The sequence below is a fragment of the Castor canadensis genome, chromosome 2 (assembly GCF_047511655.1).
Source record: "Castor canadensis chromosome 2, mCasCan1.hap1v2, whole genome shotgun sequence".
In the NCBI taxonomy this organism is placed as follows: Eukaryota; Metazoa; Chordata; class Mammalia; order Rodentia; family Castoridae; genus Castor; species Castor canadensis.
The window spans coordinates 121,366,851-121,389,626 of NC_133387.1; the positions used below are offsets into that span (position 1 = coordinate 121,366,851).

General features: G+C 34.4%; 1 pseudogene; it reads right to left on the reverse strand.

Annotated features, from left to right (window-relative positions):
* LOC141418144 (gamma-tubulin complex component 5-like) overlaps positions 1 to 22,389 on the reverse strand; it is a 248,661-nt pseudogene extending 226,272 nt beyond the window's left edge.
* Positions 22,390 to 22,776: the final 387 nt, after the last annotated feature.

Here is a 22,776-nt window from a genome sequence, read left to right on the forward strand (position 1 = left end):
GAAGCCCATTAGTTTGTACAATTAATGCATGCTGTTAGAAAAAGAAAGAAAGAGAAAGAAAAAAATCTTCTATTACAACTGAACTTTCAGATCATGTCCTTGAATCTCACACATAAGGTAAAAACGTCCAGTACTGAAGACAGAGAAAGGTAATAATGATACTTTTTGAAACAAGAGATGAATAAGTAATCATTTTCTTTGATCCTTTCTGTGGAATCTCACACATCTCATATAATACACTCCCTTGGCTTGTTTATTAATATGAAGTAGACTTAAATAATTGCAGAGTTTAGGTCTGTTTCAATTCTATGCAATATCATCATCTTAGATGTAAGAGAACAGTATATAAAACGTTTGTAAATATGCTCCATATGCGGTTAGCCTAACATTGACATTTTCATGTTGCATCTATGTGGAAAATCTTGGTTTCTGCGTGTAGGCATCAATGTACCTGGAATACATGTGCTTTGTCAATGGTGGAACTATATTGTTGGGGATCAGTGCTTGTAAGCATAGACGACATTAAGATAGATAGCAGTAGCATAATAATGCAGAAATATAGTAATAATAGGTAACATCCATTTAAAATATGAAACACATTTTCATCCAAAAGGGTGCAGTGTTTGCATGTATTTAATAAAATTGCATGTATTTGATAAAATTATTCACTACCTAATTGAAATAGTTATATAATTACTATTATATTAAGATTATTTAATCATCTATTAAGATGATTTGTTAGAGACCACAAGATATTTATAGAAGCAAAAACTGTATGTCACCTAAAAATTTATTTAAAAAGGCAAATACAACTTCTTTTTTACATTTAAAAAAATTTATTAGCATATAATAGTTATACAGAGGGATACATTGTGATATTTACTTTTGTGCTTATAATATATCTTAGTTACATTTGCCCAAGGGGATTTAGATTGGGTACTTCAGTCTTGTAGATATTGTGCTTTCATCAAGTTAATCACCTCATTATTTACTTTTTCTCTATCACAATAACCCCCTAACAGCCAACAGCTTACAGCACAGTATATTATATTCATATATACATGGGTTGTTTGAACTTTTTCATTCTCTAACATTTTCTTTCTTTCTCCCATCTCCTGTAGTACCCTCAAACAAATACACCAATACAATCTTGTTTTCTCTCTCAATATACATGTATGTAAATATATGAATATATGATAGATAGGAGTAGATGATCATATGTGTATTTAAATATATATCTATAGGTCTAGCTTCCACATATGAGGGAAAAAAATGCAACAGTTAATTTTTCAAGCCTGGTTTACTTTGCTTAACATGAGGTTCTCCACTTCCATCCATTTACTTGCAAACAACATAATTTCCTTCTTCTTTGTGGCTGAATAAAACTTTGCTGTGTATATACACCATGTTTTTTTAATCCATTCATCAGTTGTGGGGCATCTGAACTGCCAAAATGGCTATCATCAATAACACAGACATCAAATGCTGGTGAGGATGTGAGGGAAAAGGAACACTTCTACATTGTTGTGGGAATGTAGATCAGTGCACTGTTGTGGCAAGCAATATGGAGGGCCCTCAAAAAACTAAAGACAGAATTATGATACAATTCAGTAATACCACTACTGGTGATATATCTGAAGGAATGTGCTCTGATCAACAATAGAGACACTTGCACACCCATGTTTATTGCAAACACAACTTTTTTTTCACATATGTCTGTGCCACTTTTAGGAAATTTTGTTCCACTTGATTGAAAACAATAAAATTTCAGAGTTCACATTCCAATGTGCTATCTCATCTATCAAAAAAATGTGGTAAGATTGAAATCAGGAAAATAAGGAGAAAATTGTTTATATTATGTTAATGCTAAAGATGTTTGTAATGATTTTCTCCTAAGCAATTTAGAGTTTCAGCAGTTACATATAGATACTTTATTAATTTTACTTAGCGTCTCTGCATGACAGGTGATATGGTTTGAGTCTTCAATGTCCCTAAAAGTTCATGGATATAAGGTTTGGTTACCATCCTAAAGCACTTTTGAAAGAGGGTGGAAGGATTTGAGAGATGGGGTTAACGTAGGGAAGTTAACTCAATGGAAGTGTGCCCTTGAAGTAAGAGTGGAACACAGGCTTCTTCATCTTTTTCTTTTTGCTTCCTGGTTGACATAAAATAAGCAGCCTCCTCTCCCATGCTTAACCCTGCCACAAGCCAAATGTAATGTGATAAAGTGACCATGAACTGCAATCTCTAAAACCATAAGCTAAAATAAATGTTTCCTCCCTATAAGTTGTTTACTTTTGGAAAGTTTCACACAGAGAAAAGTGACAAACAGTGCATGTAATATAGGATCAAAATGCATTTTTTGATTTTTTAAAGAATTAATTCTTTCAGCACAATTTCTGGGAGGTATACTGAAATATTTATTTCCTCCATTGTGTTATTTTGGCAGCTTTGTCAAAAGGATTCAACAGTGTCTTTTTTTGGAGTCTATTGTTTCATTTGTCCACATGTCTTCTCCTAGCTTCAAAATAAAACTTGATATAAGAGAAAAGTGTCCTAGCTTTTTTTTTCATCATTCATATGTGCTTACAATGTTTGGATCTTTTCTTCTCCCTTCACATGCCCCCTCCCTTAATGCCCCCACTCCCTCCCTCCCCCCAACCCCCTTGCTTCCAGGCAGAAACTTTTTTCCTTATCTCTAATTTTTTTGAAGAGAGAGTATAAGCAATAATAGGAAGGACCAAGGGTTTTTGCTAGTTGAGATAAGGATAGCTATACAGGGAGTTGATTCGCATTGCTTTCTTGTACATATGTATTACCTTCTAAGTTAATTCTTCTTGAACTAATATTTTCTCTAGTTCCTGGTCCCCTTCTCCTATTGGCCTCTGTTGCTTTTAAGTTATCTGCTTTAGTTTCTCTGCATTCAGGGCAACAAATGCTAGCTAATTTTTTGGGTGTCTTACCTATCCTCATAACTCCCTTGTGTGCTCTTGATTTATCATGAAATCAAAGTCCAATCCCCTGGTTGTGTTTGCCCTTGATCGAATGTCTGCATATGAGGGAAAATGTATGATTTTTGGTCTTTTGAGCCAGGCTAACCTCAATCAGAATGATGTTCTCCAGTTCCATCTATTTACCTGTGAATGATTTCATTTCATTCTTCTTCATGGCTGCATAAAATTCCATTGTGTATAAATACCACATTTTCTTAATCTATTTGTTGGTAGAGGGGCATCTTGCTGTTTCATAACTTAGCTATTGTGAATAGTGCTGCAATAAACATGGGTGTGCAGGTGCCTCTGGAGTAACCTGAGTCACATTCTTTTGGGTATATCCCCAAGGGTTGTATTGCTGGATCATATGGTAGATCTATATTTAGATTTTTAAGAAGCCTCCAAATTTTTTTCCAGAGTGGTTGTACTGGTTTACATTCCCACCAGCAGTGTAAAAGGCTTCCTTTGTCTGTGCATCCTCAACAACACCTGGTGTTAGTGGTGTTGCTACTGATGGCTATTCCAACAGGGGTGAGGTGGAATCTTTGTGTGGTTTTAATTCACATTTCCTTTATTGCTAGGGATGGTGAGCATTTTTTCATGTGTTTTTTGCCATTTGTATTTCTTCTTTTCAGAAAGTTCTGTTTAGTTCACTTGCCCATTTCTTTATTGGTTCATTAATTTTAGGAGAATTTAGTTTTTTGAATTCCCTACATATTCTGGTTATCAGTCCTTTGTCTGATGCATAGCTGGCAAATATTTTCTCCCACTCTGTGGGTGGTCTCTTCAGTTTAGAGACCATTTCTTTTGTTGAGCAAAAGCTTTTTAGTTTTATGAAGTCCCACTTATCTATGCTGTTTCTTAATCGCTGAGCTGCTGGGGTTCCATTGAGAAAGTTCCTTCCTATACCTATTAGTTCCAAAGTATTTCCGACTCTTTCCTGTACCAACTTTAGAGTTTGGGGTCTGATATTAAGATCCTTGATCCATTTTGAGTTAATATTGGTATAGGGTGATAAACATGGATCTACTTTCAGATTTTTGTGCACTGCTAGCCAGTTTTCCCAGCAGTTTTTGTTGAAGAGGCTGTTTTTTCTCCATCGTATATTTTTAGCTCCTTTGTCAAAAATAAGTTGGTTATAGTTGTGTGGCTTCACACAGGTCTTCTGTTCCGTTCCACTGGTCCTCATGTCTGTTTTTGTGCCAGTACCATGTTGTTTTTATTGCTATTGCTTTGTAATATAGTTTGAAGTCAGATATTGTGATACCTCCAGCATTGTTCTTTTTAGTGAGTATTGCCTTGGTTATTTGTGGCCTTTTGCATTTGCATATAAATTGAATGGTAGGTTTTTTAATCTCTTTGATGAATGTCATTGGGATTTTGATCAGAATTGCATTAAACATGTAGATTACTTTTGGGAGTATACACATTTTTACTATGTTGATTCTACCAATCCATGAGCATGGGAGATCTCTCCACTTTCTATAGTCTTCCTCAATCTCTTTCTTCAGATGTTTATAGTTTTCCTTATAGAGGTAGTTCACATCCTTTGTTAAGATTACACCTAGGTATTTGATTTTTTGAGGCTACTTTAAATGGAATTGTTTTCATATATTTTTCTCAGTGTGTTCATTATTAATGTATAGCAATTCTAATGATTTTTCTAGTTGATTTTATATCCTGCTACTTTGCTATAGCTGTTGATGGTGTCTAGGAGATTTTGAGTAGAGTTTTTTGGGTCTTTAAGGGACAGGATCATATACTCTGCAAATAGAGATATTTTGACAGTTTCTTTACCTATTTGTATTCTGTTTATTCCTTCTTCTTGCCTAACTGGTCTGGCTAGGAATTCCAGTAATATGTTGAATAGGAGTGGAGATACTCAGCATCATTATCTAGCTCCTGATCTCAGAGGGAATGCTTTTACTTTTTCACTGTTAAGTATAATGCTGGCTCTAGGTTTGTCATATATAGCTTTTATAAGGTTGAGGTACTTTCCTTCTATTCCTAGTTTTCTTAGAGCTTTTATCATGAAATGGTGTTGGATCTTATCAAAGGCTTTTCCTGCGTCTATTGAGATGATCAAGTGGTTTTTGTCTTTGCTTCTGTTAATGTGGTTTATTAGGTTTATTGATTTTTGTATGTTGAACCACCCTGCATTCCTGGGTTGAAGCCTACTTGGTCATACTGAATGATCTTTTTGATGTGTTGTTGAATTCTGTTTGCCATTATTTTATTGAGGATTTTTGCATCACTGTTCATTAAGGAGATTGGCCTATAGTTCTTCTTTTGGGAGGTTTCTTGGCCTGGTTTTTGGATAACTGTAATACTTGCTTCATAAATGTGTTAGGCAGTTTTCCTTCCCTTTCTATTTCATGGAACAGTTTAAGGATTTTTGGTACAGTTCTTCTTTAAAGGTCTGATAGAATTCAGCAGAGAACCAATCAGGTCCTGGACTTTTCTTTTTAGGGACACTCTTGATTGCTGCTTCAATTTCATTTTGTGTTATAGATCAATTCAGGTTCAGTTTTGGATGATCATAAGTATATAGAAATCTGTCCATTTCTTTAAGATTTTCAAATTTGTTTGAATATAGGTTCTCAAAGTATTCTCTGATGTTTTCCTTGACTTCCATGGTGTTTGTTGTTACCTCCACTTTTACATTCCTGATTTTACTAATTTGAATTTTTTCTGTCCTCATTTTAGTCAGGTTTGCCAGGAGTCTATTGTTCTTGTTTATTTTTTCAAAGAACCAATTTTTTGTTTCATTACTTCTTTGTATGTTTTTTTTATTTCTATTTCATTGATTTCAGCTCTTATCTTTATTATTTCTCTTTTCTATTGGTTTTGGGTTTGCTTGTTCTTGTTTTTCTAGGAGTTTGAGATGTATTATTAGGTCATTGATTTGGGATCTTTCAGTCTTTTTAATTTATGCACTCATGGCTATAAACTTTCTTCTCTGGACTGCCTTTGCTGTGTCCCATAGGTTCCAGTAGGTGTGTTTTCATTTTCATTGACTTCCAGGAACTTTTTAATATCCTCTTTTATTTCACCAATGACCCATTGTTCATTAAGCAATGAGTTATTCAGTTTCCAGCTGTTTGTTTAAATATTGTCTATTTTAGTCTTGAGTTCATTTATCTCTTTATTTATCATATTCTTTGTTTTACTTTGTTGTTTATACAGTGCTTCTATAGTTTCTTTATTTGTTCTTGTGCTTTCTGAAGTTCTCTATTTTTTTTGTTTAGGAATTTGTGGAGTGTCTCCTGTACATTTTGGTTGAGCCTATACAATATCATCTCTATAAAATTGTCATTGATTGCTTGCAGGGTTTATTCTTTCAGATTGTTCTTGTGGGCTTCATTGGGTTCTTTGCCATAGTTTATCTTCATTTTGTTGGAGTCTGGATCTGAGTACCTGTTTTGTTTATTTCCCTCTGGCTCCTGTACTAATTTATTACTGGAGGGAAACTGGTTTCCCTCTTTTTTTCATATTCCCATCATTGCCCTTGCTATTGTTACTGTCCCTGTACTGTGTGCAAATAAGTATTTTCTAGCTTGTAATAATAAAAATCGTGATATCTAGAATGGAAGGGTGAGAGGAGAGGTAAAACAAAGAAAGTAAAGAAAAAGGGAAAAACAAACAACTATAAAAATCCAAAACATACAAACATCAAAAAAAAAAAAACAGTGCCAAAGTAATAAACAGGGAGAGATAGTGTACTAATCAACAGTAAACTAAACAGGCATTATAGAGACAGAGAGAGGATAAAAAAAAATCCCCAAGTTAAAATGCAATACAGTTTCATTCTTAATAATTTCGGTGTTAGTCCTTCAGCCTCCAATCCTGGAGATGGTGTCTCAGAAGTAGTTCTGTCATTGTCTCATCAAAGGGGAAAAAAAAATTAACAAAAAACCAAACAAAAAACAAAGCAAAACAAAAGAAAACAAAATATTCCAAGTTCAAATGCAATACAGTTTCAGTTAATCCTTCAGCATGTAGTTCTAGTTCAGTCATTGTCTCATCAAAGGAAGAGAAAAAAAAAGGGTCTGGAGACAGTTCTGTGAATGTCTATCTGAGGCTGTGGCTCACCTGCCCAATACTGTCAGCCAGCTGTTGCTGGAGGTTTTATTGATTGCAGATCTCAGGAATGGGCTTAACACTCACCTAGCCCCACAGGCTGTGTTTATTTAGAGTTCTCCTGGGTGTGACAGCGACTGTTACAAGCTTTCCCCTCTCCCGGCACACTGTGGGAGGTGGCACTACACCTGCCTTCTCCAGCTGGCTTGTTTATTACAGTTCATATGGGAAGTGCCCCCTTCCCCACTCTCCAGTGGAGCTTTCCTCACAACAGCCGCTGTTACAAGATTTCCTGCTCCAAGGTTGCTGGGCAGGGGCTGCCACTTCTGATTTCTCTGGCCAACTTGCTTATTTAAAGTTCTGTGAGATTGCCCCTGCCCATCGAGGCTCAGGGCACCCTGCCCTCATTGCTCCATGTCTTTTGTTGTTTTTGTTGTTCATTATTCAGTTTGTTTTTTTCTCTTTTTTCCCTGAGTGGGGATGAGTCTGTCCAGGGGACTATGCTGATCTGGCCCAGGGTTGTTTGTGGAAGTACCATGTGCTGCTTAGCTGTCCTGGTGGTCTGCTTCTCTCTAGCCAGTAGGAGCTGGCATCTGACAGTGTGGGAGCCCTCCTGGTTTCTCCATTTAAAGTGGAGTGGGGCTGCTATATATGGGCTGGAGGTGTGGAGGTGTCAGTGTTTTGCCTCTTTTTGGTGGTTTTCTCTGCAAGGTGTTTCTCCAGTGTCTCTCCAAAATTTTACCATAGGAAGCACACTTTCTTCTTCCTCCCTCTAGTTGCCATCTTGGAATCCCTAGCTTTTTTCTATCAATATGTTCTGGGCAATATATGAGTCTTCATTTCATAAACATAAAAAATATCAATTTCTGCCAGAGAATGGTAGGATTTTATAGAGAACATGTTGAATCAACATATAAAACTATGATGAATTTGACATATTGTAAGAACTTTGGTAAATGGCACAATGTAACCTCAGCACAAAAATAAAATAAATAAAAACAGAAAAGTCAAATGTAAATAATGTATTACTTATATTAACTGTTCCTTGCAAATTGCATACCAACAGTAAAACATAACCTCTGGATTTCTAGTTCACAATTTTAATGTTTAGTATACAACATATTTTGTTAACTTAATCCCAGTTTTTCAGTTTTATGTTCCAAGTTCACAAATGTATACACATTTAGTTAATTATGTTAATTGCTATTATATTCTTTGATCATGCTTAGTTAAAATAATCATAGTTGATGTCCATTTAGGTTTTGGTAAAAAACCCTGCATCATAATTATATGACAAATAAAAATAAGTGCTCCTTTCTGTATATACTTTATTTTGTTGACATATTGCACTCACAGAGAATAACATTACATAGTAAAAAGAAGTGGAATGGAGATCCATACTTTATTCACTATTTAATTGGAAGTATTTAAGTAACTATCCCTTAATAGTGATAAGTATATCTAAGTTTTCATTTACCAGCATGAGGAAGGTACATGTAACTCTGATAGACATTCTTGTCATATTTAAGGTCCTTTTGCCTCATTCAAGTTCTAGATTTTCTTCTAAACTTTTCTTTCAAAACATGTTATAATTCCAGCTATCCCACGTATGTTTTCAATTTATTGTAAGATAATTTTTGTGTATGGTCTCCAATTAGTATTATTGAATTATCTATTTTTCTCACTAAATGTGTGCTTCATATTAAATTTGGAGAAATATATAAAACTCTGAAGATATATGAGTAATATGATACAAAAGACAGAAAAAAATGAAAAAGTAAGACATTTGGATTGAGTTATTTGTTAAAATGATAATCTTCCTTAACCAGAGTTGATGTAGATTTGAGGAAGTGAATTGATATCCCTGAGTACAAAGGCCCTGGGACAAGTTTTGCAACCAAGAATAGTAATGCTCTTAGCATTTAGACTGACTCTATTTTATGAGAATTCACAATTCCAATTATGAGCTCCTGACACATTAAGATTTCCTATCAACCAGTTTCCCAAACAAGCCTAAATAACTCCCTTCAGAAAGCACTGCTGAAGATGATGAAAAGAGTCAAACCACCTTCTATCAGTCTCTAGCTGTGTATTAAAATGCTTTAGGAGTCTGTTATCTGTCCTGCAATATGCATGCACATTCTCTGATTCAATACCATTTAATAAATTCATTTTAAATAAGAAGTATTACATAATAAACAAAGTAGTTAACTTTCAAGAATAATACCTTAGAAAACCCCAGAGGCAAAAATCCCAGGATCTGGAGATGCAGAAAAGCTAAGTTAAAATTAGCACACGATCATTAGCAAGCTGTATGACATTGGCCAGACTGTTATGGTCACTGAGAATACAGAAATGAAAATAAGATGACCTCAACCTTCTAAGACTTAAATGTCTTACTCATTTTTTAGAATCCATATGTACTTAATAAATTGTTTTTAACCTTTTTTCTGTGAAGAATGATATATCAGAAACTGATCAGCATTAATATTTCAGGCACATTATGAATGGTCAACATTTCAAAATATATTTTCATGACAATATTGAGATTATTCTGTAGGAAGGTCTCTTGCACAGTAATATGCGATTCTGAAATGAATGAAATTAGTGATGGACTAGTGAAGTCCCTGGTAAGAAAGAAAACAATGAAAAAAAGTATTATATAAGGAAATATGGTGAAGTGAGCTACCTTTAGTGAGAATCAAAGAAGCTGCTTCATAAAAAGTAAAAATGATCCCATAATCACACATTTGACTCTTGGCAGAAAAAAAATAAAGATGGGTCTACGTACTGAAGGCATGTCATATTGATATGGTCAGGGAGCAGGGCTTGAGGGCCATCTGCATAAGAAGAATTGGGCAACTTCTGCCCAAAAGTTTCTCACAGAATTCAGGTCTCTTCCTTACCTCAGAAGGTGTTTTTCAGAATATACTCTGTACTCACTATTCCTCCTTCACTGTGGTGCTCCTACAATTGTTTGAGATTTTCAGTTTCACTGGGTATTGACTAGTTAAAAGCTTAATAATTCTTTACAGAAAAATATTCCATAGACTCTTGTAAGTCTCCTAATGATTGATTTATCATGGTCAACATATATTTTTTGAAAATTGGATAGTTAATTAAATGAGAAACTTTCAATTTTTATTCTTAAAGTAATGTATGCAAAACCTGATTGCTGCCAATATCCAAAATTATACTGTTGGAATGAGCAATGTGTTTCTGTTGAAATTTTTTTCTCTAGGCAAGTGTTTATATTCCATCACATAAAGGTCATATTTGAATCTATAGGCCTTATTCTAACTAATGGCTCCACTAGTACACAAGTGAGATGAAGATAAAAGTATTAAGTCACATGGAAAATTAAAATTTGAGACAAGGAATATGTAATTGCATAGATAGTGTGAATAAACTATTACAATGTTCCTTGACTCCCCAAAGCAAACTATCTCATTCTGTATACCTGTAGTTAAGCCAAGAGGCAGGTGAAAACCACTTGCTTGTTAATGAAAATCTGAAGAGTATGACAAGAAAATTTCCAGTAGAACATTTTGAAATTCCTAAGTGTATTAGAGAAGACAGTAGGATGCCTTCAAGTAGCTATCTCACCCTCAAGAATAGCAAACCACACTGTTTTTCTTCTAGCCTTCCCCATCCCAATTTCCTCAATAGTAAAAGAATATGTAAGAGTTAAGGACATGTTCCTATCTCTGAGATGTAGCCCACAAGTGACTTGCATAATAAATTTTTTAAAAGCTAAAAGGATTATTTTAATGATTTAGAATACCAAAGGAAAAAGGCAAAAAGATTAAAAACATTTCAGAAAGGAAAAAAGTGGTCATTTAAAAATAAGTAAGGGGTGGGGGCAGGGGGGAGAAATGAACCAAGCCTTGTATGCACATAGGAATAATAAAAGAAAAATGAAAAAAATAAAAAAATAAAAAAATAAAAGTATAGTGAAAAGGAAAAATAAATAAATAAATAAAATAAGTAAAAAAATAAAAATAAGTGAAACCACATTTCAGACTTTTCATTCACAGCACTGGATGGAATAGACACTGAAGTAATCCTTTCAATATTCAGAAGCAGAATAAGCCCAAGCCAGAATTCTATGCCCAGGCAATTTCCCCACAAAAATAGAGCAGATATCAAACCTGCATGGAATCAGAAAACACGACACATACTCTCTTTTACAAGAATACATGTAAAATTTTTCAAGCCAAATGAGAGAATCAGAAAACAGTGGCTCTCTTCCAAATGAATTATGGAGAGATAATGAAAACTCTCAGCATGTTCAGGTTGATACCACCAACTCAGATGACAGCTAGCCAGAAGATGTCTACAAGAAGGATATGTCTGATACTGGAACAGGGAGCATAAAAATAGAGATTATTGCTATTCTTTAGAATAGTGATTTCCAAACCCAATCATATAGAACATCCATATCCTGGATATGCTCCCTCAGCAGCCAAAACCTACTCTCCACCATACTATGTGTCTTCAGAGCCTAATGAATTATAACCACTGAGTATTTGTGCTTGTCACTGTCTCTTCAGCCTTCCCTTTAGTGAAGTACCAGTACAGAATAAGAGGGAGGGACAAGAAAGAATATGCAAGATGAAGATATTAATTTTCTTGGCTCTGTCCTTTCCACATGGTGACTGGATTCTTCCCTTGATCCCCCAACTCTCACTCAGCAACTCTTCCATGGTGGCAGCTCTTGTCCATTCTGGCCACAGCTCCCTCCATTTCCTCAGTTATACCTAAGCATAGTCATGGACTCCCTCCACAGTTAATCACTGAAAGCTTCACCATCATTCATGGGTATCCTAAATCTTGCCTAAATCTGTAATTTATGAATTGTCTCTTGGAGTATGACAGCTATTTCATGCTCCATTTTTTAAAAACTGGTAAATGATAACACTTTTTACTACCCAGAAATGAAATATGTAGCTAAGTTATATTGTCTGTGCCTTTAAAAAATATAAATATATAATCCTAACTGGAATGGATAATAAAATATATATTTCAATGTGGAAGTGCTGACACATAACTGGTCTAGAAGACAAAATACACTAGATGCACACACCTACTTGTAAAATGAAGAAGTCTTGGTTTAGGGATGTTTACTGAATGTTGTCAACACTAATCTCTATTTTTGACATTTTGATATAATGACTAGAAAGTTTTTTTGGATGCCTATAAAGTCAAGGAGAATGGAACAACTGAAAACGTAGACTGACACAAGCATCCTGAATTGTAAAAACAAGTATCAATGCTGTAGGTGACATTATTTTCAAAAATTGTGAGGAATTCTCAAAAAATTTCCCAACTAGATAAAATTCAATCTTCCCTCAATTTAACTGGGAGTTTCTTGAATATCTAAAAAATGCTATATCTTCGAGTAATATAAATGATACTCTGTACTTTGTAAAGACTAATATTATAGGCCAAATCATTATAAATAAGTTTTTACCACAGTACATATTAAATAAGGTAATGAAATCTCATTTTGCATAAAGTACAATTCTTCATTATGCTCTTCAAGATTTCTGTTATACTTTGACCTATTCACTAAATATCAGGAGTAAACCCTAACCACTAAGGAAACCAAAATCACCTCCACTATTTTTTCTTAAATGTCTGCTGCAGAGTATTACCATCCCCACTGAGAACCACTGACTTATACTTTGGAGCAATGTAAAGAATCAATGATGGGAGAAAATGGGTAGGAAAGAAAACACAAGTAAAAACTATATCAAAATTAATGGAAAAGAAATGTAACCAAAGCATACTTCAATATTAGCAATGTAAATTCCACAAATAAAAAGGTATATTTCTTAAATTAAAAAGCCAATTGTAGTTAGGATATATATGTAGCAGAGATCAACTATAACAAATACCTAGAACTAAGTGAGTCCATTGATACATGATAGACATTCACTTCTCTATAATGTATAAGCCTGAGCTCAGTATGATCACCCTTCTGAAAAGCTGTCAGGGGTCTCAGTTTCCTTCTAAGTTCTTGTTCATCTCTCCTCATTAGGTAGTACCAATTAGTTTCTCTAAGTGGCTTTTTAAACTCCCATTACTCTGACATTGATATTCCACCCAGTTTAAGAAAGAAAGTTCCGAGTAAATATGTTCCTCCTCTTACAGGGAATAGCCTACAGTTTTGTGCACATGACTTCCCTCCATATCCTACTAGTCAGAACTTAGTCTCTTGGGTATATCTAACTGTAAGAACTGCTGGGACAAATATGAGATCCTGATTGACCCTAAATCGTATACTAACACATCTGGGGTAATAATTTAAGACACCTACTTATTCCTAATCTTGAAAGAATCACTTTCCATTATTCTCAGAAAAATATCAGCAGTCTCTAGCCTATCTTTCAAATTTGTTAAAAACAAAGTCATTGCACCTCTACAGTTTCTCAGGAATACTGATCATCTCATGGTGTCCTAGTCCTGTTTCCATGTTGGAGTAATAAGGAAGTTGGTATATACTCTTCACTTACATTCTCTATGGATGATCACATTCAGTCCCATTGATAATGAAAGAGACAGAGAAGATGAGAAATTTGGTCTTCAGTCAAAATCCATAATCCTAATTAAAAATGTTATTGCTTAAAATATGAGGAAAACATAATGGAAGTCATCTAGCAGAAACCAATAATTACAAGTAACCATCTTACCAGTAGAAGAAAGGGGGCACCAATGCTTGTATATTTGACCTAATTCCTCATCATTTCTCCATTATAGAAAGTAACAGCTAAAGTCTAAAAAGAAAGAAGAAAAGTGATGTAGAACTCTTATTTTGATTTAAGTAAGTATTTTCTAAAAGAACAAAAAAAATTAGTAGTCAAGAATTAAAAAGGAAAGGAATGGAGTAGGAGTGTGTTTTCTGCTGTAAATACTTCAAGACTCAGACTTTCAACTACTAGAGTATCTTTATGATTTTAACAAAATAGCTTTAATATTTTAGCTGTGTTATAATATAAAAATAGCAAATTTTTGCCCCATTGCTCATTATAATACATTTATGAACTTAAATGAATAACACTGAGTTAATGCTCTGCCTATATGCCACAACACCTCTTAGGCTACAACCCTATTCAATTATCAACCTCTGACAAAGTTTAATATTACTTCCTGATTCCATTCTTGTCCACTAAAGGGTATGACTTACATTCCATGTAAATGGTACCACCCTAGTTGGGTCATGGAGTGGTACTTTTAAACCTTAGTTCAGATAAAAATATTATATTAGAATCTTGACCTATTGAAAACCTTCCAATGGCTTGCCATCACATTTAAATTCCAAGTATTCTATCAGAGTCTAAAGAAGTCACAAAAGCTAGCCATATGTGCTCCATTCCAAGCATCCTGGATCTCTTTGTTATCCTTTATGAGAAAAACATGTTGATTCCACCTCACGACTTTTTGCACTTGGTGTTAGTACAATCTTGGATGCTCTTCCTCACTTCTCCCATTCCCAGTGGCTCCCTCCTTTTAGTACAATCTTGGATGCTCTTCCTCACTTCTCCCATTCCCAGTGGCTCCCTCCTTTACTTAATTCAAGTCCTGCTCAATACCAACTTACTTGTCTGTGAGATTCTGTCTGACCATCCTGTCTGAAGTAGCTGTTGATACCAAAACTCTCACTCACTATCCCTTCATTGGGGTGTATTCTCCTGCCTTGTGTTTGTTGAATGTTCATTTCCTCCACTAGAATATCAGCACCTATACTCCAGTGCCTCAAACGATGCTTACAGCATAACAGCTATTCAAATATTCCATCTATATTTGTTGACTGAATTCAAGATGCCTTATAAAGTGAAATATTTTCTTCAATGAATGCAATTATTAGAAAGTTTTCAAATGAGACTTTGAAATCTCTCCCATGCCAGGCACTGTCCTAGGTTATTTTCAGAAATTATTTCACATAAACTTTGTAGCATCTCACTAAGCTAAAATATGTTACACCCTGGTTTCATCCCAGGATTTAATGTATGTTTTCCAGTATTTGCATAAGTTCTTTAATTTTGCTTTTTAAATTCACAATTGAAATGAAAACATCTAAGCATATTAAGTATCCACTTAATGTCAAAGATCTGCTCTTGGCACCATACTTCATGATCATTGATTCAATTGTACCACATTTAAAACCTAGGCTTATTATTAAATTTTAGTTCACTTTTACAAAACCAAAGAACAACAAATACACATGTAAATTAATATTTTTATATACATTCTCCCAAAACATCTATACAAAGATCAACACTGATGAAGCTTAATTATTGGGTGGCATATCTACCAAGTGAAAACTGAAGCTGTTCATCAGCTAAAGAAAGGCTTAACCACACATACAAAATAGTACAGTTGAGGAATGTCAATACATGGAAAAGTGGATTGTGTGACATTGAATATAAAATGAGTTGCTATGGTCACCAATGTTGGGTCATCTCCTTATCATGCTAGCCAAATAATATCTTCAATCCCCATCATATCTGACTTCTCAGTAGACAGGGCACTATTTTCCACTCCCTGTGTTTTCCACTCCCTGGTCTGTGGCACAGACCATCCTAATTTCCTTCTTTTGCCTCAAGCTGTTCACACTCTATTTCTTAAATCCTGAAGTTCTTTAAGGCCAGTCACTAAAGTCTTCTTGCTAGAGACTGTTTCTTTACATCACCTCATTCAAAGCCATAATTTCAATTATCCATATGATAATTCTGTGTCCTAATCTCTCCCTTTAGCACCAATGGACTTTTTAATGAACCAAAAACTCAATAAGTCATCTATTAGATTTAAATTACTTATGTTGAAATCTCTTACTGATTAAATTGTACATCCCCACATCAATTAACCTTTTTGCAGTACTGGGGTTTAGAACTCAGGGACTCATCCTTGTTAGTCTGTCACTCTCTAATTTGAGGCACTCTGCCAGTACCAATTATCTCTTAGTTACATACAGGTAAAGATGAAATGAAAAATCAAGTTGAAAGCCTAGGATTCTAAGACTTGATAATCAAGCTTATGTATTATGGTACTCAGTTCTTATGGTAATTTACATTTGAATCAGATAACTTTAATTCTTCACATATGTGGATATTTTGGGCTCCCTATCACTGCATAGGCATACTGTTCTTAAACAGTGACCTTCCTTGTAAATAAGTAGGAAATTTTATTTTTTAGAGGAATCTTTAATGAGAAGCTTCTTATGTAAAACATGTAAAAGTGGAATGAACCTAGCTGGAGCAGCAATGGGAGAATAAGAATAGGCTTTATCTCCAACTCCCAACTTACTCTTGGTGAAAAATACATGAAATCCTTGTGATTAAGAAAACAAGACTTTCATGAATGTAGCCTAGAAATGTCTCGTTATATTTCAGAATTCTTTCACATAATATTCAACATTTTAAAGCATTTGTAGCTAAAGCAGTATTTTGAGATTTAGGGTTTTGTGCAGAAAACCAAATTAAGACTCATCTCTTTTTGAAAAAAATGGAATGTTTTTTCCCACATTTGAAGTAATAAGAATGTAGTGTTCATGGTACCAGAATATTTTCCCGACCATCCATATAAAAAATCATGCATATTCACAAATTTTTATACTTTCATAAAAAGAGTAACAACAATGTAGACCAAAGTTGACCCAATTTCCAAGGAATATCTATAGTTAAAACTCATGTTTTTCTCTTAAAATCAAAAAAATTAGCATAACCATGAGTAAGAAGAAAGTTCATATTGTGTCACACTATCCATCCATAGCTTCAGGATGAGAGCACTGAAATTCCTTAACACATAGACAGCCAAATCCCTCTTCTTTTTGAGAACGATCTGTGGAGAAATCACTTTCTCCAAAATGTGCCTGGCACTTACTTTATATTTAAAACAAACATCGGTTATGCTAAGGGAATGACACATACAATAAAGTGAGGTTTAAAAAGAAAGTTAAGAAGGTAAATATGGATGATGTACCTTCTACACAAGAATGAATATAGAATTTTTAAACTGCTGAAATCACCATAAGAAGGGGACTAAGGTAGAAAGGAGAAAATTAGAGGTAATAAACCAATCAGATTATCATACATGTATGCATGGAAATGTCACAATGAAGTACCCTGTATAGATAACTTAAACAATTTTTTAACCAAATGGAGAACAGGAAGGGAAAACAGGTCCTGAATGGGTGTTGTTAACAGTGGGAGGGTAAGATATAAAGGAAGGGATGGTGGATAAGGTAGAAGTAGTATGTGCACATGTATGGAAATGGAAAAAGGAGACCTGTGGAAATTACTTCTGGAAAGGAGGGAGGAAGGATAAAAAAGAATGGTGAAGGGTGTGAATTCAACTATGATACATTGTAAGAACTTTTGCAAATGTCATAATGTACTCCCACTGCAACAACAATAAAAAAATTTAAAAAAACAAAATCTAGAGTTCATAGAGCAAGAGACAAAACAAAATCCAAAGAAAACTGTAAGCAAAATAGAAAAGAATAAACTCAAACACCAGAGACATGTAGCAAAATGCTTCACACTCCCTTATTGAAGCAAAGGGGGAGAGGGAGGGGGCCGAAGGTAGGGGGGAGAAATGGCAAAAACAATGTATGCACATATGAATAAATGAATATTAAAAAAGAATTGCATAAATTATTTTCATGCTCAGTCAAGTCATGATGGTGGACAACTGTAATAGTAACTACTGAAAAGTAAGAGGTAAGAGCATCAAAGACCATTGTAAAGCAGGCAAAAGCACAAGACCCTATGTGCAAAGCAAAAGCAAAAAGGAATGGAATATGGCTCAAGTGGTAGAGGAATAGGCCCTGAGTTCAAACTCCAGTAAGGGCAAACATGAATAAACAAATGTAATAATTTTGCTCAAAATAACACAAAATAATCCAGAAATATGCTTATACACACATGTACTCATGCATATACACTCATATTACTTGTTATACTATATACTTGAATATGAGTGTATATATAGTGTGGATACTTAGCAATATCTCTGACATACCCCACAAAAAAGTAGTTTCAATGCTAAATGTGATCAATGCTAAATCTGAACAAAATCCTTGTCCAATGAACACATTAAATGTATCAAAGGGAGTAAGTTTGCAAGGAATGATAATATATAATTATGAATCTGTATGCTACTAATTGTCTACCACCCATATTCATGAAAAGTAAATTAATAATACATAAGAGAATTTAATGAGAGACAAAACAAATATAAGACAATGACTACTATAATAATTCTATCTATTCAATATAGAGCAAATTTTAATCCTATATTCAGAATGTACATTAACTTGTGATGGACAAGTTAAAGCTTATTGTATGCTAATATGCTAAGAGAAAAAGTAAACCACATTCTCTATTAATTTAAGATTAGATATCTACTCTTGAAGAGAAATCAAATCCTTCAGGCATTGAATTTCTAAGTTATCCTGATTTACCATCTGGTTCAAGGGAAAAAAATCAGAAATAAGACTAAAGACTTAAATGAAAATATGTTTCATCATATAACATATGGAATAGTATTAAACTGAACTTAGAGGGAAATTCCTAGCTTTGTATATTATCAATATCTTACCACAAAGTAAAAAATAAAGTAAACCCCCTAATCAAAAAGCAGGTGGAAGAAACACTCCATTTCCTCTTCTCTCAGAAACAAAGACATAAATTAGTGTTTGATTTATGGAACAGTAGAATGTATGAAGTTAACAGATATATTTTTTAAAAGGACCTGGAAAAGCTAATGAATTTTTTTAAAAATGAGAATATAACTGAAATAGATTTATAACCAACCTAAAAGACATTGATAAAATAACTGAAAAACATGCTCAATTATATTAATATCCTTGAAAATCTAGAAATGACCAATTTCCTGAAATCACAAAACTATGTTTGAATACTGAATGAGGAGGAATTCAAATAGGCTAAAAGAAAAATCTAAAACAAGTTCTGAATATTGATAATTTAAATTCTTTCAAAAATCCAAATATCAGACACAAAAATTTTTTACAAAAATTTTTACATTCAAATAACAAATACTTTACATCCTAAAACAATGGAAGTCTTCCAGAGCACAGATAAAATGTAAAATATTCTCACAAAACACCACCATTTCTTAAAACCAAAGCTGTGACAATGACAGTCCAAATGGAAAATTACAGCCATTTCTCTTATGAATGTATAAAAATACAAAAAAAATAAAACCATGAGATCACTACACCCATTTAATAAATGAAGCTGCCAGGGTTCCGAGAGATGAACTGTGGTCACACAGTGAAGGAGGACTAGTGAAGAAAGAAGTCCAGCAAATATGCTGAATTAATACATTATTTTTAAAGAGGGGGGAAAAGGAAAAATGATGAAAAGAAGGAATTTTTGTCATAAGAGGTAAGTTAACTCCATCAGAAATTGAAACATGTAGTAAAGTTATCACCAACTAAATTTCATGTTACTGTCTATAGCAGTTTAAAAATGCTAGACAAAATCAGATTAAACTGAATTACCTAATGGCTATTTTTGTCAGTCTAATAGCTGAGACGATATATCCTTGAACATTGGATAACTAATTCTCTTAACAGGAGATCAATAATGAGTAGACAAATCAATTTAAAAAATTAATATGATTAATCTGGCCTTAAAGCTTAGTAATGAAAGGAGATCTTAATCAGAAATTTGGCTGTAACAATTGCTCACTATTTATGGGAAAAAGAAAATTCAGCTCCTTACCTCAAATTTTCATTTCAGATGGGCAATTTATTAAGAGCATAAGTGAGAAACAAATGATTTACAAAAATGATCAATGGAAGTCTATCAAGAAGCAATCTGAAAGGCAGAAGATAGAAACATCCTCCACAAAGGGACAAAACACAGAATGTCTATTAGCAAATAAAACCAAAATCTCAGTAGAAAATGAGAAAGGACAGTAGAACATACACCCACAAATTCATTCTCATAGTCAGTCAGAAATGAGGAAATTAAATATCACCTCTGCTATTGGACTGGCAAAAATAGCCTTTAAATTAGTCAGATCCTTTGCCCCCATAACATTTCTATTGTAAAAATTCATCAGGTTATAAAAGGAAAGTTTAAAGTTATAAAACATTATGGTTTTAAAGACAAAATGTCAAACAACGAAGTTTACAAAGTTGTGTGGTAATGTTTCTAGAAGCAAAGCAGATCTGTGATGCTTACAAAAGAAGGAAGTCACTAATTAAAATCCTGAGTAACCTCTTAATTCAATTTGAGCAAAACAGAGGCTTTCCTTACTGCCCACCTAAGGAACATCAGAATTTTGGAGACAGTAGGAAAATATCAAGACTTTCTTAGGAAGACTTTCTTTAGTTTCTAAAGTTTTTATTTAATGTGACAATTATGTCAGGATACCTTCTAAAGTCTACTTTTGACAAACTTTTGTATATTACTACTGCCTACATGGAGTGACCATTGTTTCCACAAAAGCTCCTATAAGAATGTTGAGAAATTAACCCCTCACTTCAGCATTTTTGCTGTCAGCTACAACTTTGAGAGTTCACTATATTCTCCTTGCCACTTAAATTTGGGAAGGACAGCACATGCATGCCCTCAGCATCCAATATTTATTTTCTATTGTTGCTGAAGTAGTGACTTATCCATGGTTTCATAGTGACTGAATTACAACTGCCAATGTAATTTAACAGCCTAAGTATCTGTACCTTCCTAAAGAGCAATGAAACCAAATCTAACAAAATCCTACATGCCATCACACACTCTTTGATGTAACAATTTCATTATCAAGAATTTGCCCCATAGAAAACAGGTAACAGGTGTATAATTATTGAAATGTGTCAGTGGTTCTCACCGCAGCTCTTTTGTTAACAACAAAAGGGTGGAAACTATCTAAATGCCCATTAAGGAGAACTGGCTATGATATAGACATTCACTGAAACACACAGTTTGTAACTCAATTGTTAGAGTGTCTGTCTAGCCAGAGCTAGAACACTTAGTTCAAACACCAATACTACAATAGAACAACAAAGAGATACAAGAAACTCCTCATATCATTTTATGGCATACCCTTCAAATTTTAAATTAGAAACAAATTTAAAGATAGTAGTGCAGTGACTACCAGGTATATCTTTATGTTTGTATGTTGCCTGTGTATGTGTATGCATTTCTGGAAGTTAAGTACAAGAGCTATGGACCTGGTATGTCTCTGGGGAGAGTTACTCTCTGACTCAGGAACTTGAGAAAGAATAAGAATTTCTCCTGAAAATTTTCTATGTGTGTGGGTTATTTACAAATGTGGGTGGCTTAAAAATATAAATGTCAAATAACTCCAAAAAAAAGACATCAATAAGAGTTACTTCTTTGCCTTGTAGTTCCCTTCTGTCTTGCTTCCTCCTTCTCTCCTTTCCTTCCTTCCACTTGAGTCCATGTCCTCCCTTTTTGCTTATTTTTCAGTTAACCTCCATTAAGGTTATTTTTCAGAAAGCATTTTGTGCTTTTGCCCAGGGCCAGTCTTGTACCTTAATCTTCCCATACGCATTACAGGGAACACTACATGCTCAGTCTGTAATTTTTGCATCTTTTATCAGTGGAAAATTTCAAAAGCATTCAAATATTGTTGGAGTCTAAAGGTCAGGCAATGGGGCCTAGCTGACACAGTCCTTGGCTCCAGCTCAGAAAATCAAGAATTTGCACAGCTCTCTTGCAAAAGTTCCAGAGCTTTATACTGACCTTCAGCCCTAGAAAATAGCTAACCACATCCTCATACTTGTTCTCTGTTGCAAGAAGATAAACAACCCATGACCTCCTTGTGAAACCTCTTGACCTCCATTGCTCTGATGACCTGAAGATATCCTTTACTGCTGACACACCTTGATGAATGAAGATTTGCCTGCTTTCCCTTCCTTGTATGTACACATTAAATAAACCTGCTGAAATACTTTGGAGCTCACATTTTCCATCACAAGTGTGTTTTCTCATTCCCCATCACCCCCAATCAGGTCTCTCTACCCACTTGCTTGGGACATGATAAAATAGGAGGTATGAATCTTATGAAATAAAGAATATTTAAATACTATTATTAATGATCACTTCTCAATTTCTGTACGTTCCTCTTTGAAATTAATCAAATATTTGTAAAGGGCCCATATGGTAGCCTGATATGTTCTAAAGGCAGCTGCAGTTGACTTCTTAGGTACAGAACCATTTCTAGGTAAGAGGCTTTCAGAGCTGTGTCTAATGACATTATCCATGAACTCCCGGAGTAAAAACACAACTGGGCCATAAACTGCTACTGGCTCCATCATAGATCATAAAGAGATCTACACTTGAAGGGAAGAGCAATTACTTGAATTTTGCCTTTTCTAAATGTTTGAATGGTGATAGGTCAGTGGTTGTCAGCCTTGCCACCATTGGAATCAATGAAGACTACCAGAGCTTTAGTTTCTCCCTTCACAAATTGAGCTTTCAATGTATGCAGGTGTGGACCTAGTTCAGGCTTTCAAAGTTTAAGTGAATCTAATGAGCAGTTGAGGCTAAGAGCCTTTATGACTGGCCAGCAGTGAGGGAGCAAGAAAGGGAAAAGAGGAGGGAAGACATCCTGTTTTGAGCTTCTTTATGCAGTGCTTCTCCTTGTGCCATCTAAGAAGTATGAGTAAAGGCTAAGTGGAGCTTCCAACCCTTCTTCAGTGTCT